Consider the following 20,842-nt stretch of genomic DNA (forward strand, 5'->3'; position numbering starts at 1 on the left):
CTGCTCTGTGAAGGCTGGAGGAAACTGGCTAGACGAAGGTGATGGTAAAATTTACTGTTGTCAGTGACCATCAAAGTTGGAAGTAGTTCAGTTAGCTAGACGTTAAGGCGTAATCTTGCAATCCGATCTCAAGTGGTCGGCTAATGTTAACTCTATAGTCAGTAAGGCCAACCGTAGGCTCTACCTAGTACGAGTCTTAAAGAAACATGGAGTTGCTGACAATGGCTTAAATCTTGTTTTACGTGGGTTTGTGAGGCCTTGTTAGAGTATGCTTGTCCGGTGTGGCATCCAGGCCTCACCACTCTCCAGTCTAAGTGCATTGAATCTGTACAAAAGAGGGCGAGCAGAATAATTCTAGGTAGACACTATGCTGGCTACGACAGAGCCTTATAACAGCTGTCCCTTACTTCCCTGTACCCAAGACGCCGTAGTCTTTGTTTGAAATTTACATAGTCTGTGTCTATTCTCTGGTTGGTTACCCCCGAAAAGTGTTCATGGCAGGGAACTACGTACAAAGGACAACTACACACAGTTTAGATACATGTCATACAGATTCAAAAGCAGCGCACTACCTTTTATCGTATCATTGTTGAACGAATGTCAATGTATTTTTAACAAATGTTTTATGTATCATACACCAATTCAGCCGTGTATGGCAAGATATGTACATGTATTTGCGCACTTGTTTTGCGCTAATAAAGCAGTCATTCGTAAACCAGTCATTCATTCAAGGAGAAAAAATCGTCATCATTGTACATGTGTACTTAAAACGGGCGGGAGGAGAGTGTAATCAGGTTGGGGTCGAGGGTCAAGGCCCCGGATGTTCCAGTTGAAACCAGTTGAGTTCTGTCGATGTTGAGACAACTTAGCGTGCACACCTATTGTAGGCTAGTTTGGGTTACATTCGGAAACGCACGTCCAGGCATGACCGCGACAAGGGAAAGGGCGCTGCTAGGAAGTCGCTAAATACGTACAGGAAGGTAGGACAGACCATTACGTTTCACACAGTATAAAATACAGTACAGGAACTACAGCATTAGTTCTGCACACAATTAAAGGAGCAAAATTCTAATCTTACTAATAAACAAACATAAAATGAAACACGGAATACCCTTAAAGTCTTGCATAGACCATGGTTGCCACTTTTGAAGGTCTTTTGGAAGTTCAGTCGACAAGTAAGAGGCGGTAACCAACGTCAGACACATGAGGTCGTGCTTTCAGTGACCTCTGACCCCTAGTTCTTGACCTATTACCTATGAGAAATGACATAGTTTTCATCCAGTCTGAGCAGCTTCAAATTTGTAGTAGGATACCCATACAATTATCGAATACGTTTGTCTGCAGGTGTAAAACATGCGAAAACAAGAGTTCGTAGACCTCAGACCTGCATGAAATGTATTGGATGTCTGTAGACCTATTGTGTATTTTTTTTTTCCTTTTCGTCCGTGGTACGTGGTTGGGGCTATTTACCGTCACGGTGTTGGTTGTGCAACATGCAAAAGTCTGAAATTCCATTTTCGGAATTTGTAAGTTTGGGCATGGATGAACATTACTTATTTTGAATTTCTTAAACGTTAAGCATGTAACCAACCACAGTACCTTGAAGTTGTTGAGACGACTTTTCCTACCTTTTTTTTGTCTCAGGTGGCCCATGTAGTTATTCTGTCACATATGATATATTCAGTACTGATATCTTCCTATTTCAATGTACTGACCTAATGCAGCTGCTAAATCTCCTTAGTGTGCCAATGATATTCATTAAAGATTTATTTCTGGAGTGTTATATCAATGACAAAATGCAACAAACGATACCAAATTTAAAACAGAACAAAGCCCGTACTATAGATTAAGCTGGCCCAAAAGTCAAGCGAATATGACTAGCCCCAAACAACAAATTACCTGCATACAATACGGAAATGGCATCCCCAAAGAAACAACAAAAAACACAGGAAAAATCATACACATACCTTTCTCTTACACTCAAGCTCTATACATTTCTCCTCCACTTTAGAAAGTTGTATCTTCTGCTGATTGAACTTTAAACTCAGTACTACACAGCTCTCAAAACACCACAAAGACTAAGAAACAAGCTCAAATTGTACTTAACTAATACAGCAACAGATAGTAGTATATCATCTGACCGCTGTTGCCAGTAACAAAGTAACCTGATACGTTGAAGGTGGCACAGGCCACTGCAAAAACAGATAATGGTTCCACAAGTAAACTTAAAGACCTATCAATCAACTCAACCCCAACCATCACCTGTTTTCACAACCATGCAGATATTAGGGGGGATGCCCCAACCAAAAAAACAGCATCAGCCTACAATGTTAAGTTCAAACACAAGGAGATAAAAATTCATACTTGACCATCAGGGCACAACCACCAACCCATGTACCAAATACCAACACAATGGCACCTTGCGTTCTGGAGATACAGCGCACGCGCCGTGCCCGCACAAAAGGTAACCTGCAGTGTCAAGTTCAAACACCAAGAGCGACAAAATCAAAATTGAGAATTATTCAACCACCACCAACACATGTGCCAAATACCATTGCACCCGCACCATCCGTTCAGAAGATACAACGCCGGAAAACCCCCTTCCGGACACATAAATCGACCTGCCGTGTCAATTTCAAACACGACAAGGCCCAAAATCAATCCTAAGCAGCAAACAACAACCCCCCACCCATACACCAAAAATCGTGGCCTTCGTGCCATTCGTCCAGGAGATACAGCGTCGAAAATGCCCCCAAAACACAAAGAGTGCAACCTGCAATGTTAAGTTTAAACGCCAGGAGGCCCAAAATTAAACCTAAATGTCAGGCCATCACCCCCAACCCACGTACCAAAAATCATCGCGATCGCACGATTCGTTCTCGAGATACAGCGCCGAAAAGCCACAGCTTCCACACATTCCCACGCTACTGCATTACATGCAGGTAATGAGCTTAAAGTGAAAGCTCCCGATATGACGCCCAGCGGAGGTCAGGTTAACTGCAGCCAGCGCCAGCAGTTGGAGAGCATTTGGAGAACTATCATATACACATGTACCAGAAGCAAACTAAATCGGGAAACCAACTGGTACTATCTCAAAACTAACACATTCCTCTTCCATTCAGCACATCCAGTTTCCGCCTTGCTGACGTATACAGGAAATCAGAAGAATATTTGCGACTTCTTCAAGTATTGTGAAGCACTACTTCCTACCCAATTACTACTATTTTGATCGCGGAACAAAATTGTCGGTTGTATCTTGTACCAAATTTGGTGCAGATGCCAACATTTACGAGCGACGAAGGATTTTTTATGTTACTGAAGATTGTTATGTTATTTCAAAATTTTGATGGTAGCATGCATCAATGGCCACTATGTGGCTACATTAAGTGTTACCAGACATTCATATCGTCTGAACCAATGTTTGCAATGTCAGCATATATACAGTGCCCTAGCCTAGTACATGTATTGGAAAATATTTCTTGAGTTGTGAATTGTTGGGCTTTAAGAGCCATGCATTAGGTAGAAGAGTTCCCTTTCCCAAGTGACGATTACACAGGCTACGCCGGAAATTGGATTTGTGGGTCTCCCCCGGCTAACCTTATGGGCTGACCGCCTACGGCGCGAACGCGATAACAGCAAAATCACATTTCGGGTTTACTAAAACTCTCGTCGTTTGTAAGCGACGTTAACCCAATCAACACCTGTGGGCGGTCCGTGGTGACTGGAATTTGAATTATGAAACGCCATTGCCAACTCCAGATAAATCACGTCTGCAAGCAAAACATATACATAGAAATCGTCGTAATCCAATGCTTAACCTTAATGCTTTTCGTATTTTCTCGTTAACTGTGCAATTAAGATATTAATTAAAGATGAACTTTACCATTCATCCAATGTCTATATAGATACAGGGGCGCACATAATGTTAAATATACCGAATAAACTGCCATGGGACTAAGTTGTAATCTTTTTCTACTTCACATATTGGATATTGAGTCGAGTGGCTATGCTAGCCCATAGCGGACACAAGATTGAGAGGTCACGGATTAACAAGAGATATTTTGACGACTTTCCTAACATTGCCCTGGTGCAATTTACAGTTGGGGATGTAAAAGTCATTAGAAGAAAAGAGATTAGCTCCGCATGTCAATATATCGTGCCCATGGCATAGATGCCAACAACCCACCGGTTTCTTATCTCCACACTACCAATGTGTTTTGCATGCAGACGTTTTGATTCGATAACCTTTCTGCCACCATCCTCCGGGACAAGAAGTATTAACCGTAAGGGCGGTAGCAGAAAAGTCACCGGAATGTCGCCAGACAAAATCACTTGGCTGTGTTGATAAGAACCCAATAAACATGTAAAAACTTTTACAACTTTTTTTCCACTTTTTCCACATCATCAGGTTTGACCCAGGACTGCACCGTTGAACCCTGGTCAGTGAAATCTTAGACGATTTCTGATCATGTATCAATGAACCCAATTCTACTATGTTTGCAGGAACATCGTAGTTGATAACCTGTGGTCAAAAGGACAAGAGACTAGACTAATGGGCTAGATACGAAAAATCAGTGAGCGAGTGAGTCATTGCAGCCATGGCATAAGACCGATGGCGTTGACGCTCTGTACTTCCACACTGAATCCTTGCATGGTTACGGCATGGCACGGTATACGTACAGGGGTGTTTTCGAAATCATTTGGTAGAATGTTGGTATGTGTATCGCGGGTTGGTCATGTGAGGTTGTGCAGCATAGCTGTATGAGGTATTGTTGATTTCGTGCAAGGTATTGAGTCACCCCAAATGGTGGATATCAGTGAGTGGTTGGGAGACCTTAGCAGATGATAACTCAGGCAAGGTTTATGAATTTCCTTGTCACCTTATTAGTACACCCCAACCGAAACCAACCTCTACAGGAAGAATACGTAAGCTAACACGAAGATTATGTTGGCACTTGCGAATCACCCCACTGAATAGCTAACATAAGCCTTGAATATTTGGTGAAGGTATGATACCGTGAAGCTTTAGTTGAGAGTTGGAATCCTGTGTATAATTTGAGTGATAGAATACTTAGTCTAGTTAATGTGTATATATTCTTAGCTATGTACATCATCACGGAATCAAGACTGTCAGATGTGTCAAGTTTCCCCAATCATACAGGGCAGACGTCGAAGTTATGGCTGTCGATAGGAAAGCATGTTAAAATACACAGAAAGAAGGCTTCAAAAAGTACTAACCCATATTTTAATCTTAAAAATGTGTGGAAGTACATGTGCAGTACCCCAGAAGGATTGGATCACTGAAGCTCAAATGAAAAATCAGGTCACATCTGCATCATGATTTCACATCCGAAGGACATCTAAGGCCGTCCTGTCCTACTTCCGCTTGGTACGTTATTTAGATAATGGGTCAAAAGCTAAGTAGGCCAAGGGAACTTGCATAACTTGCATAACGCTAGTTCGCCTTTATCAGTGGGATAACCTATATACGATCAGAAATAGGTATTTAGCGATATCAGGTCTACGGACGGTAGTTTCAAATTACAATATTTTGAACATATAACAACTTAAAATATTCCTTAAAACCGTGTTGGTAAACACAACGAATATAGGTAACCCTGCGGATAAAGGTGAACTAGCGTTACCCTTATTCGGCACGATCTTTCGTAAGCGAGGAATATTTACCGCAAGGTTGATCTTTTTGTTTCACAAAAATGAATTTATGCCTACCTTCTCGGCCGTTATAGTTATTCAGAAAGAACCCATAATCACTCCACACTAAATGTTTCTTGGTGGGAATACCAGCAACTTTTATTGACTGGCATAAAGCATAACAAATACGACAAACTTTACAAACCAAAATGGAAATAATTTTGCACAAATTGTCATGTCTGACATATACGATCATTACACTTATTGTGTATCTGAAAATGTTTTACAAACGTTGTAATATTATAACCAACAATCAATCACGATTTTTCCACCCGCCTACAACAAATTAGCATTCGTGCAAAGTTGAATATACTTGCAGCAAGAATGGTAAGGTTACTCCGGCAAAAGAAGAAATAACGATATGGGCTAACGAGTCCAACAGCGAAGCCTAGAAATCACAGCTTGGCACATGAATAGCTATGTGCTACATAAACAAGGAACAGCGAAGATAATATAAGTTGGCACTTGCCACACTTTAAACTTACCAGGTTATTTCTTTAGCTTTGAAAGCAACTATCTAGGAGTCAACAACAGGCTAACCAAATGGATAACCATAAGTATAAATATGAACAAATGCTAGGGAACTGAATGTACAAAACTTACGTAAGAGTCTATTATGGAGCAAAAGGTGTACATGTCACAGGTTCTGGGCATTTAATATACCGCGAGATGGTTATTAATATGATCTGTAAAGTAACAACGTGTTTCTTAGATCTTCTTCCGTTCTCAGTTAGGTTATGACAACTGTATCTAGAACATATGCATATGTAACTATCCATATAGCAAGTACGTTAAGGATAATGACACATATCTTTATAAACAACACTTATGCAGATAATACATGGCCGTTCACCACTATACTATCAGAAAATTAAGTGTACTACAGTGTCATAGAAAAGTATGACCAGGAGAAACATGTTTTAGCAATCCTATCAATTGGATCTGTTTCAAGGCTGATGAAAGATGTAGTAGTTCTTGAATGGTAACCCTACACTCCTGCAATTTATCAAGGGACAGACGTGACCCCAATATTAATCAGTGTAGTAAGGTCGTTGTTGTTTTTGGATGAGTTTTTCTTCTGCCTGTGGTACTCCCACATCCTGATCCCTATCACTGGAAACTGTAAGATCACGTTCATAAGATGCGTATGTGCTATTATCGAACATAAAAACATCAGTAATATAAGTGGGATAACATATGTTCAACTTCCTTACTGCTATCCAATGAAGCGCGGTGCTAACTGTTACAACGATGGCACTTGCGCAAGACGTAAAATATCCCACGGGCAAACACCAAATGTAATAGTAACCGTCCTTAAAGAAGAAACCTAACAGATGTCTGCTGGTAACACTCCCAGCAGGCTGGTCCTACATGTCCTTCACAAATCACCCCATTTGTAGAGCTGGGCAGTAGGCCTGCTGGTAACCTACCCAGCAGTCCTACATGTCCTTCACGAGTCATCCCTCTTGTAGAGCTGGGCAGTAGGCCTGCTGGTAACCTACCTAGCAGGCTGGTCCTACATGTCCTTCACAAATCACCCCATTTGTAGAGCTGGGCAGTAGGCCTGCTGGTAACCTACCTAGCAGGCTGGTCCTACATGTCCTTCACAAATCACCCCATTTGTAGAGCTGGGCAGTAGGCCTGCTGGTAACCTACCTAGCAGGCTGGTCCTACATGTCCTTCACAAATCACCCCATTTGTAGAGCTGGGCAGTAGGCCTGCTGGTAACCTACCTAGCAGTCCTACATGTCCTTCACGAGTCATCCCACTTGTTGAGCTGGGCAGTAGGCCTGCTGGTAACCTACCTAGCAGACTGGTCCTACACGTCCTTCACGAGTCACCCCACTTGTAGAGCTGGGCAATGGGCCTGCTGGTAGCCTACCTAGCACGCTAGTGTTGCCCGCCGATGTTGTTCTCGGTAGAATAAATGTTGTATGTTGTAGTAGGGGGAACAATTGAAGTCGTACTAGAAGGAGTGTGGGCAATGACGGCTGAAGGTCCGTTACTTGTCACTTTGCGTTCTTCCTTCCGTCGTTCAGGGCTGGCGGTATCGATGGAACTCCGAACAAGGAGAGAAAATAAATCAAGTAATTGATGAAGAATGTTTCGATAGAGAAAGTGTAATATTTACTGTCATGATTCAACATAGTATGTGATCGAATATATTGTGAGATAGTAAAATTCTATGTGATCACTGCAAGAAACATTAAAATAGTATACCTCAATGTAAGGTATAAAATCATCCTTCATATGTATAAAGTACAAACTTAGATGCAGATGACCATATACGAACTATCACTCACTGGCGTCCTTAGGTAACTCACCATCAGGAATCCAGTCTGTTTTAGCGGTAGACTCTCATAACTCAAACTGTGACACACCAAGGTCAACATTCCATGTCCAAGAACACATAATTGAGCATCCCTCAAATCGACAGTCCTACAGTATCCACGCCAAGGATTACCCTGTTGCCCATACCTCTCACTGTCTCAGATTTTATTTTGAGAATCTCAATCAATAAATAATTGAATAAGAGAATGGCCCGTGTATCATACAGTCACACAGCCAAATATAACCTATGCTAGCCCTCCTACCTGGTCACACAGGTAAAAAAGATAAGAGAATGGTCTGTGAGTCATACGGTCACACAGCCAAAATTAACCTGTGATAAAGCTGGCAGGTGGCACAGGTAGATGAAAGAAGAAAATAGTCTGTGAGCCATACGGTCGCACAGCCATAAATAACCTGTGAGTTATACGTTCTCACAGGTAAATAAAAATAAGAAAATGGACTGTGAGTCATACGGTCGCACAGCCATAAATAACCTGTGAGTTATACGTTCTCACAGGTAAATAAAATTAAGAAAATGGACTGTGAGTTATACGGTCGCACAGCCATAAATAACCTGTGAGTTATACGTTCTCACAGGTAAATAAAAATAAGAAAATGGTCTGTGAGTCATACGGTCGCACAGCCATAAATAACATGTGAGTTATACGTTCTCACAGGTAAATAAAAATAAGAAAATGGACTGTGAGTCATACGGTCGCACAGCCATAAATAACCTGTGTTAACCCTTCAAGCAGGTGGCACAGGTAAATAAAAATAAGAAAATGGTCTGTGAGTCATACGGTCGCACAGCCATAAATAACCTGTGAGTTATACGTTCTCACAGGTAAATAAAAATAAGAAAATGGACTGTGAGTCATACGGTCGCACAGCCATAAATAACCTGTGTTAACCCTTCAAGCAGGTGGCACAGGTAAATAAAATTATGAAAATGGACTGTGAGTCATACGGTCGCACAGCCATAAATAACCTGTGTTAACCCTTCAAGCAGGTCGCACAGGTAAATAAAAATAAGAAAATGGACTGTGAGTCATACGGTCGCACAGCCATAAATAACCTGTGTTAACCCTTCAAGCAGGTCACAGGTAAATAAAAATAAGAAAATGGACTGTGAGTCATACGGTCGCACAGCCATAAATAACATGTGAGTTATACGTTCTCACAGGTAAATAAAAATAAGAAAATGGACTGTGAGTCATACGGTCGCACAGCCATAAATAACCTGAGTTAACCCTTCAAGCAGGTGGCCCAGGTAAATAATATAAGAGGATGGTCTATGAGTCAAACGGTCGATCAGTCAATTATAACCTGTGAGTTATACATTTACACAGATAAATGGGTAGCTGGTTTCACCTGCCGAACAATCCTTCTGGGAACTGAATTGTTACATTTTTACTACTTGAATTCTTCGTTTCTTCTCAGGCGACACCAACTTTTTAGGGAGTGAAATCACACCAGTGGCTATAATGATCTCCCAATCGGTTAAGCAACATGAAAGTTGTGGTGCATATTTTTTAAACATTATAGGGGTTGTGAAAAATGAAGGAACCAGTGATGTTGTCTAATTTGCTCCATATCAAGTCATAAAGGCAGGCGACAGCATTTTTTACATTTCAATAAGAACGAGCCTAATGTGTCCCTGCCTTTGTTTCCACCCTGTAGACAGTCTGGGATTTCTAATAAATCTATGTATTTATAGGGTACAATTCACCCTTGTAGCTACTGGGATGGTCACAGTAGGGAATACTTCCTTGGTACTTTACCCAGGGAACACGGGATTCCTGTTTAAGAGAATGGTCTAAGAGTCACACAGTCATTGACCCAAAATAACCCGTGGTAACCCTCCTATCAGGTCGCACAGGTAAATAGAATAAGAGAATGGTCTGTGAGCCATACGACCACACAGCAAATTATACATGTAAGTCCTACTTTCGGACAGGTAAATAGAATAAGAGAATGGTCTGTGAGCCATACGACCACACAGCCAAATTATACATGTAAGTCCTACTTTCGGACAGGTAAATAGAATAAGAGAATGGTCTGTGAGCCATTCAGCCACACAGCCGAAATATAACCTGTAAGTCCTACTTTTGCACAGGTAAATAGAATAAGAGAATGGTCTGTGAGTCATACGGTCACACAGCCAATATATAACATGTGAGTCCTACTTTCGCACAGGTAAATAGAATAAGAGAATGGTCTGTGAGCCATACGACCACACAGCCAAATTATACATGTAAGTCCTACTTTCGGACAGGTAAATAGAATAAGAGAATGGTCTGTGAGTCATACGACCACACAGCCAAATTATACATGTAAGTCCTACTTTCGGACAGGTAAATAGAATAAGAGAATGGTCTGTGAGCCATACGACCACACAGCCAAATTATACATGTAAGTCCTACTTTCGGACAGGTAAATAGAATAAGAGAATGGTCTGTGAGCCATACGACCACACAGCCAAATTATACATGTAAGTCCTACTTTCGGACAGGTAAATAGAATAAGAGAATGGTCTGTGAGCCATACGACCACACAGCCAAATTATACATGTAAGTCCTACTTTCGCACAGGTAAATAGAATAAGAGAATGGTCTGTGAGTCATACGACCACACAGCCAAATTATACATGTAAGTCCTACTTTCGGACAGGTAAATAGAATAAGAGAATGGTCTGTGAGCCATTCAGCCACACAGCCGAAATATAACCTGTAAGTCCTACTTTTGCACAGGTAAATAGAATAAGAGAATGGTCTGTGAGTCATACGGTCACACAGCCAATATATAACATGTGAGTCCTACTTTCGCACAGGTAAATAGAATAAGAGAATGGTCTGTGAGCCATACGACCACACAGCCAAATTATACATGTAAGTCCTACTTTCGGACAGGTAAATAGAATAAGAGAATGGTCTGTGAGCCATTCAGCCACACAGCCAATATATAACATGTGAGTCCTACTTTCGCACAGGTAAATAGAATAAGGGAATGGTCTGTGAGCCATTCAGCCACACAGCCGAAATATAACATGTGAGTCCTACTTTCGCATAGGATAATAGAATAAAAGAATGGTCTGTGAGTCATACGGTCACACAGCCAATATATAACATGTGAGTCCTACTTTCGCACAGGTAAATAGAACAAGAGAATGGTCTGAGAGCCATACAGCCACACAGCCGAAATATAACATGTGGGTCCTACTTTCGCATAGGTAAATAGAATAAAAGAATGGTCTGTGAGTCATACGGTCACACAGCCTAAACATAACCTGTGAGTCATACTTTCGCACCGGTAAATAGAAAAGAAGAAAAATGGTCTGTACGGTGACACATTTTAAAATTAACTTCGCAGTATTGAGTCAACAATCAGCCATGAACAAATACTAACTGTGAGCCATACGGTCACACAGCAGATCTTTATGATAAATAAACCAGGTCACATAACGGGTAAAGAGCATGACCTGATATTGAGCTAATTTCATGATGTATAAACCCAAGGAGGTTAAAAAATATCATAACAGGCAAAAACCTGACTTGAATTAATTTTCGAATTAAAAAGAAACAAATTATGATACAAAATAATCCACAATAATCAGCTAACCAAACTCACTCGGGACTGGGTGGGAGGGCACAAAAACATGCGATTAACTCCCCAATTCGGGCGTGGAGCTCGGGGAATTTCAAACTGCCCTTCTTCTATCTCTGTCAAGAATGATTCAGCGTTCGAATCTCTGAACACTGCTTGTTTGAAGGGCGCTGATTGGTTGTTCGAAAAGAACTTCGGTTTGATGCTTGGCCCCTGTAACGTTGGGCCAAATCAAAATATATCGGCCGTCACGTCCGGCCTAAATTTTTATTTTTGTTTCACAAAAATGAATTTATGCCTACCTTCTCGGCCGTTATAGTTATTCAGAAAGAACCCATAATCACTCCACACTAAATGTTTCTTGGTGGGAATACCAGCAACTTTTATTGACTGGCATAAAGCATAACAAATACGACAAACTTTACAAACCAAAATGGAAATAATTTTGCACAAATTGTCATGTCTGACATATACGATCATTACACTTATTGTGTATCTGAAAATGTTTTACAAACGTTGTAATATTATAACCAACAATCAATCACGATTTTTCCACCCGCCAATGGAGCGATAGCGACGAAAACCCCCCCCCAAAGCGAGCCGCTAGGCGATTTAGAAAGGCCAGTAAGGTAGGCATGAACAAAATGATGATCCCTGGAAACGTGACCATCAGATTCAGATACCCCTTTCCACGATACTGTGCTGTTTCTCTCATGAACAAATAAATGCCATACAATAAGCACTCATAAACACCGGATAGTGAAATTACCCCTCCTAATTTACCTTGTTTCATTTATGCACAATGTCAAAATTTTGAAATCCACTCTGTGGTACTTCTGTCGTCACTGTTAAACAGTTACCATCTATGACATTGCTTGAATGCTTGAAAGTCCTGAATTCCATTTTTCTCGGCAGGATTTATAACGTTATAGATTCTATGCAAAGTTTTGGAATCGTGTCGATACATAAGATAACGTTAGTAACGGCACGGAACTTTAATCGGATACTTTTCAAAACCCATCTGTCAGTCAAAAACTAGCTCCGGTATGCAAAATATTTTCAGTGCTTTACAAATCGGTAAGATATACGACTTAAAACCTTGTTAAGTTTGAGCCCATAAAGATTGCACATTGCAACGACAAGTTAATCAATCTTCCGGTATGTTTTCAAGCCAATAAATTAAATTCGTGGGAGAGGGGCAGCGATTGGAGTTTCAAGAAATTATACTTTACATCCTCACATTACACTTTTATCATCACAGAGAATATAAAACAAATTAATAAAATGTCCGTCTAAGGCAACGGATATGCCCTGAAGTGTCCTTCTTTCAAGTACATCTTCAGTCTTTGTCAATCTAAATTGGGCGGAAATCAGAACACGTGCCATTTTGAATCATGCCTCAGCACGCCATTTCACCCCTATTATTGAAAATGCTCACATCCAAAAGCTAGCAATATGGACCTCACGGCCATACCAACAGCCCCCACGTGGGGAACGTACAGTAGAGAGTTTGTAATGTGTTATTCGAACCCTATTTGATATTAAAACGCCTGTATTAAGTTCCCTCATCCTGACTAGAAACGTTCAGATAAACACCAAATCGCAGTTATACTACCATTGACTTAACAGTTTTCAGTCAAGTAAATCTGTAGAAAGTTTCGTGAAGACTCCATAGCCTTTTCGTCACCCACGCTGACAACAAACCGTTCTTTGTAACACAAACAATCGTCTGCTGTTTGCTTCCCGTCTTGCTACTAGTAGACTAGTGACTGAGATAAACTGTGAATGAACACAGGCTACATACCCCAATACTTATATGGATAAAAAAAGAAAGACCTGGGGCATCAGTGTACATGTGCCCGGAAAGTTTCCAAACTCATATTGTGGAAACGAACGTTACCAATGTCAAGATACGAATATCTCACTTACCGCAACAGTGTACGTTAACGTTCAAATCCAGCGCTGTAAATTCCCCCAAAGAGACGATTCACAAAACAACAAAAGATAAGATAAACTCACAAACACAAAAACATGCGATTAACTCCCCAATTCGGGCGTGGAGCTCGGGGAATTTCAAACTGCCCTTCTTCTATCTCTGTCAAGAATGATTCGAAGGTTTTTCTTTATCCTACATTGGGCACAGCTATATCAACGTGTTGTGTTGAACGTTGTACATATACGTGTGACCTGGGGCCGGGCAGAGTAACTTCATTTATTCTTATTATATAAATATCGCCATGCAACTGCTATTATCAGGGAAAGAATGCTGCTACACTGATTATTTCCTAATATCACAGCGTAATAAATAACTCGATTACGTACTGCGTCCGCAAGACGTGCGTCACGCCTCTAACCATGTACATTAAGTATTACCCTAAAAATGCACTGTGTTGATTGTTTTTAAAAAAAATGTCCTTAGAAGTATCTATTCGATCCTAGTATTTCATTCTGTTCTTACGATTTAGGCCATCGCCAGTAAATTTTATGGATGACGCGCGCATTATTTTTTACCTGATTTCAGAAAATAAACAAGAATTTCTTTTTCCTTCGGAGATGGTCAACATGACGAGAAAGTACCAAAATGGGCAAATATGTTGTGTTGTAGGTTAATGGTTGTACTTGTAGAAGTGACACAAGCCAGGTATCCATGGCTGTTACAGAAGTGAAACTAAAAATTTAGTTAAATAGTTGTAAAAGTGGCCCCAATATGGAAGCCATGAGTGTACTTGCCATGTTGGTAAGTGATACCAGGGCAATCTTACAATGACCCGTCTTAGATTCACCCATTTAACATATCTTCTTCTTCCTCTTGTTCTTTTCGCCCAGAAAAGTTTAGCAGGTTTAACTACCTACTTTGTCTAGTCCATATACGCACAGTCAGACGCGTCCACGTAGTGACCACACACGGAACATGGTCAGGTGGCTTCTGTAGATGGAATCTAAAGGGAGGGTCATAATTAAGGTGGTCTGTAAAATATGAGTGTTAGACATCCATTTAAAGCAATGCAATATTTACAACTACATAAAAAAATATCTACCTTCGGATGTTTCGAGTGAAATCCACCGCTCTCCTTCAACGTCCTTGCTGACCAGTTGGTTCTTTGAATGATCACTGCTACAGGTCTGTATTCCATAATTGTTAATTACCTTGTCCATATACTAACATGATGTAAAACGTAAACCTTATAAATTGTCTTTAAGGGTCTGTGGCGCTTAGTTACAATAGCCTTCCCCTGCATGAGCTCTTACCACTGCATAATCTCCATAGAAGTCTATAACTGGAACATGTTACTGGTATATAATCACGTCATGAAGGCAATCATGTTGAATGCTTGCTGATCCGGACTCCCCATTAAGACCACACACAGGTGTTGTTGTCCATGATTGAAGCCCTTTTTGTGCTTTTTATTTTCATCATCAGATCTGACATGTAGTAATTGCTGCCCCGTACGTCCTGCTAAGATCACAAATCATCTTTTTTTATATAGGAACACCTAGCCTTTGATCGTGTTCAAAGCTGAAGAAATAACTCGATCAGCTAATATCATAGCTGAAGAAATAACTCGATCAGCTAATATCATAGCTGAAATAATAACTCGATCACGTATTACGCAAGCAAGACGTTGTCACATCCTTCGCCAAACGTATGTACTTAAAATATAACCCTTAAGAATGCACTGTGTTGATAGCAAAACTTTTGGAATTTTGCCACTTTCAGGGTATATGTGGAGAATTCATTGTGTTTCATTCTGTTCTTACACTAATTATCTAGGAATACTTGAAATGACTTGTAACGGTTTAAACCTGCAGGGTATCCATATGCTTGGTTAAATGAAAGGCTGAAACTGATACAAACCTTGCTGATGTATTCCCATTGTCTCATGAGTAAAGGAAACAAAAGAACGCGTTTACGGTGTCCGGTTTTGAAGCCAAGCAAGGAAAATTTATGTCTTACTTTTAATTGCCTACTTTTAGTATTGTCCAATCGTGAAATCACACATACATGAATCCATTAGTGACCGAACAAGAAAGTTAAAGAATACGGTCAGGTCAAGGTCTTAAAATAATATGGAATTTTCATGCTTGGGTCACTGAGGAATATTCGAATACAATCTAAAAAGACGGTCAAATAGAGGCCATGTAAATATGCATTAAAGTACTTGCTACAAACGTTACATGATTGTTATATCTTCGTTAATTTCTTAGTCAACATTAAAAACTTATGGACGGTCCATAACGATCCGTGCCACTAAGTTACAATGGTCTTCCCCCGCATGTTTTTCCCATTGCATATTAAACAATATGTGACTAACACGTATTATTGACATTTAATCATATCATGACAGGTAATCATGTGGGATGATTGCTGCTCCCGACGCCCCACTGAGACCACAGGTGTAGGCGTACATGATTGAAGCACCTTTTGTATTTTCTTTACATTCATTATCAGAGCTGACATGTACTAATTGCTGCTCCGTACTCCCTACCAAGACCACAAATAGGATCCTATAATCTACAAACATCTAGCATTTACCTGTGTTCAATGTACAATTAAGTGGAATAGCTTTCTCGCCACATGTGTTTTTTAATTCTTTTTCTTTTGGTATTTGAGTGATGTGTTTCTCACATCAAGATATGACATGGCGTACAACCAAGTATAAAAGAATCTGTAGCTCAAATGAAAAATGCAGGCCACATCTGCATATTTCACATTGGAAGGACATCTTACGATAGAATACATTCTCCCTGCCAAGACCACTAATAGGTTTCTGATTTAGAACATCTAGCTTTTGATCGTTTTCAATGGACTCTTTGTTGGCTTTCTAAGTACACATATCTTATTCATTTTTGTGTAATCGATAGGTATCTCCGTATTTTTAGATAGATCTTGTGTTGGTTCTCGTCCCTTTGGGTGGTATTAGATCAAGTGTACTTTATCCATCAAAGACTTGTTACAATGTTGTAAAGTGTTGTTAAAATGTGACACTACCGCACTGGATAAAAGTCCAAATGACTCAGTCATTGGCCATTACGTTTTCCGCACAGTTTGAGGTTTATTTCTTTGGAAACAGTACAACACATTAGGCAATGATCAATAAGTACAATTACAATTGGAAAAGCAGTCAAAACGGTACGGTGCAGTTACACATTTGCATCTTTGAAGTAATCAAACCTTTACCACAATCATCTGATATAATTACGAGTAAATTTCAGGAGAACCCACGCGAAGATCACTACATAGCAGATTCAACCAAGACATAACACCACAACCAACTACAAAAGTGTCATGTTGATTTTATACTACAACCATAATTTAACATCAGTTTCGAAATCCATATCTTGGAGACAACAACCAGACCGACACTTTCTCTGCACATATCGCATGTCCATAACTGACAACTTCCTGGTAGCAGTTTGGCGTATTTTCCAATTGATGAAAGAAAATAAACCTGTCTAATGTCATAGATGAGGCATGACTATGGGTGGGTACATGTACAAAACCATTCTTTTCTTGTTGGACTGGTCCTGAAAAACCGGACCTGAATAAAATCAGTGGACCGGATTTTGGACCGATTAAAAAATTGACAGATTATACCGGCAGGTGTTATCGTGTTTGGGGACCGGGCTTATACCGACCCAAGAAAATAACAATAGCAAAGTAGATGAAAGAATTTATATTGTCATTTTTACCAAGTTTCTACAGTCAAACATGGTGGTCTAAGTTAATAGAGACAGTATTGTTGTTTACATGAAGATAGGATTTTAAAACGCCGGTAGAATTCGGATACTCCACTAAACAGATTACTTGGTAGCGAAATGGACCATTGTTTTAAGTATTGAACATTCAAGTTTTCACAGACAATAAGGTCCAGATCCGGACCTGGACCTGATCCTCTGGACCTGGGCCTTACCTGTACCTGAATTTTTTGTACTGGTACCCACCCTTATACATGACGGTATATCATATCATTTTTGTACAATTGTCCTCAATTTTACAAAACAGTAAAAGGGCAGTCACAAATTCTGTCTTGTAAACATGTCAATTTACGAGCCTTGTCAACACTAGCCAAGAATACTTTATCCATTTGTATAACGCTACACTTAAAGGGGCATTCCACTCCACACGGGAGTGTTATTTTCCGATAGATATTCATTTTAGGAAGTGATAACTGCATACGACTTCACATTATACGATAAAGTACCCAGTTGCTCCGCATGCCTCAAAAGCATTCAGTCTTCTACTAAACTCCCCAAGTACCCTCTAATTGAATAAATCCTATGGCTGAATACACTGTATTAGTTTGAAATTAGTTTGGTAACCTTACCTAAAAGTTCTGCGGCAGAACTTTTAGGTAAGGTTACCAAACTAATTTCAGGTTCGCTAAGAAATTTCGTATTGTTCTTGTATTCTTTGCTATCTTAAGAGAAATTTGCCTTCTCGGTGTGCTCAGCGTACCTCATTTATTACGTAAATATGTACGATAAACTAAGTGTCTATGCGTATAGGGAATGCATGGGTACGGTCTGCATGGGTTTAGTGAGTGTCATTATTGTTTTATAAAACACACATCACGTAATTCATCCCAAGGTGAATTCCACAAAATTCGGCTGATTGTGTATTCATTGACACATTATTTATTGGAAAACAAGACTCCCTTCTGGAGTGGAATGCCCCTTTAATTGGTTCATATCAAAACATTCATGATGTTCTGATCGGTATCATGTATGACCGATAATACGGTATGTAATAATGATTAGGAATTGCTCTTAGGCATATGTGTGATATATACAGATGATAGCTAATATTTTCAATGAAGAACCAGTTATCCACAAAATTCAGCATTATTACGGGTCAATCATATTCTTTAAACATATATTAATATAGAAATCTCCGAGTAATAAAGATTATAGCATCATTACATTGTTCATGGACATTATAACATGTACAAGTTATTGATAGTCATAGTGTCTCTCAAACAAATATCAAAATCTTTAGATAAATATGGATATTAAGGAAAGTGATCCACAATGCAGTCAGTGCTGTTCAATGAATGACGTTACTGCATCAATAATCTAAGCTACAGATAAGTTAAGATATTATATCAACATCAAACAAGAACAATACTGTTACTCACTGTATACTACTGGTATTGTAATGACCATGTAAGATTAACAACCTATATCCAGTTGAATTAACTTAGTACTCATACAACACTGAAATGAACCGTTTATATATCAGGCAACATGTTCGACAGCAATTTATTGTCTGATTGTTCGGCAACCTATATAATAGATTTAGTAAAACGCTAATGATTTGGAATCCAAGTTAAAGAATTCCAGTTAAAAAGAGTACCTAGCTTCGGCTAGGGCCGTCCCTCGTATATAGGAGTTGAATAGAGGTCCTGTGTCTGGGAAGAGTCATACCCCGGGCACGTTAAAGAACCCGCCGCACTTATCGAAAAGAGTAGGGGACCTTCCCGGTGTGGATCAAACCATTCCGGCTAACTAACTGGGTAGGGAATTTCCCGAGCAGTCTCGTAACCCCTGCTCCGTCTATTGAGTCAGTTAGTCAAACTTGCAGAAGCTCGATGTTTCTGACTTAGGCAGAAGATATGCTGCCACAGTGAGCGTAGTTCAATGCGTAGAAGTGGTCAATGTCTTTGCACTAAGCAAACTCGTTAAAAAAATGAAATAAAAGAAGTCAAACCCTAAAAGCTTAGATTGTACTGCGTGGCAGTTTTTGTTTGACTACTATTGGTCACTTGTTCCAGTTGCCACCTTTGTTGTCTTGCACTATCTTTATAACTTTTTTTTCTATTCACTTTTCCGGTACTTTGTACTAGTAATAAGGCTTCGGACAAGAACTTGCAATTAAAACTGTTATCAATATATCATCAGGTACCGACCAGTTTTGTTGTGTGTTTGCAAAATATAGGGACGCTTCGTCAAAAATGGACTTCATTTCCGTATTACATATGATAAGACCCATGCATTACTTAAATGCCACATATCCTGTTGCACTATGGCTTTAATGTCACTGTGGATTGCCTCGAACATGGACTCAACGTAAGGTAGTTCCTTGTGATTTACTTTTCAAAGTAATCTGTCGAATGATTACTTCGTAGGTGTTGCCACACCACCCGTAGCGCCATGGCACACTTATGACCTACCTCTACCGGTAAACAACCATCATCGGTAATTAGCTATCACTGAGAAACAGCAGGATATTGGGCTCTAACTTTCGGGGACCACAGCTCATCAGCGCAACGCCCTGATTTAATGAACTCTTGTCTGGCTGTGATCCCAGTACTTGTCACTGAAAAGCCTGTGGGTACGGTACTCAAACCACCAGAGAGCACGGAGCTTATCACCTAAATGTCACGAGGGCTGACCCCCGACCTCCTGAAGAGCATAGGGCAAATCAGGGAACAGCCTCGGGTTCTGTAGCCGGACCTCCCGGAGAGTACAAGGCTCATCATGGTGCTGTACGTCGATATCTCATAGTCCAAACGGCTCATTAACGATTACGTCCTGTCATTCATGTAAAAACGATTTTATTTGATAATACATTGGGCTTCACGTTCGGCGTCGTTTAGTTCTGAGACAATCTATGTTGTTAGAGTGGCATTTACCACAACTTTCAGAAAGTGCAATGTGGCTCAATTTCTAACGCATGATATTGTGTAAGGTTGTTGCATTCCTGTGATATATTTCAAGATGACCTTCCTAGCCAGTCAAGGTTTTAATGTGCACTAAGTATCATCTGATGTCTGCATCAATACTTTGGTTGCCTCAACTTCAAAATGTTCATCTATGTTAGAAGAAGTCATTCTGGATCAAGGTTGAATTGGAATTGTCCAGTTCATTTATAGTTTAACTTTGATCCAAAATGACTTTGGTAGTCTGCCTTCAACGCCCATCAACTGTTTCTGACATTATTTAGTTTGCCGCTTCTCCTGATACCAAATGTACAGTTTGTATATGGCATATTGAGCATATATGTTTGCGTTCAATTTCTGAAGGAGGAGCAGAACTTTTTGTGACAGCTCCACAAATGCCCGGCTTTATCCCCCTTTGCAGGTCTTCTAGAAGCACCGGCAATTATTTTCTTGTGAGCGCTGATTCACGATTTTCAACATATATAAAGGCCAGGATCTTATGCCGGCAGATCGTCGCTAAAAATCCGGAAAGGAAG

At 40.1% G+C, this 20,842-nt stretch overlaps 1 long non-coding RNA gene across 1 annotated transcript; it reads right to left on the minus strand.

Moving 5' to 3' along the window:
* Positions 1-6,272: 6,272 nt before the first annotated feature.
* Positions 6,273-7,403, minus strand: LOC118425450. Its single transcript, XR_004832295.1, has 2 exons — positions 7,365-7,403; positions 6,273-7,138 (listed from the first exon to the last, which is right to left on the minus strand). It is a non-coding gene; the product is annotated as an uncharacterized LOC118425450 (long non-coding RNA).
* Positions 7,404-20,842: the final 13,439 nt, after the last annotated feature.

The sequence above is a fragment of the Branchiostoma floridae genome, chromosome 11, assembly GCF_000003815.2.
Source record: "Branchiostoma floridae strain S238N-H82 chromosome 11, Bfl_VNyyK, whole genome shotgun sequence".
In the NCBI taxonomy this organism is placed as follows: domain Eukaryota; kingdom Metazoa; phylum Chordata; class Leptocardii; order Amphioxiformes; family Branchiostomatidae; genus Branchiostoma; species Branchiostoma floridae.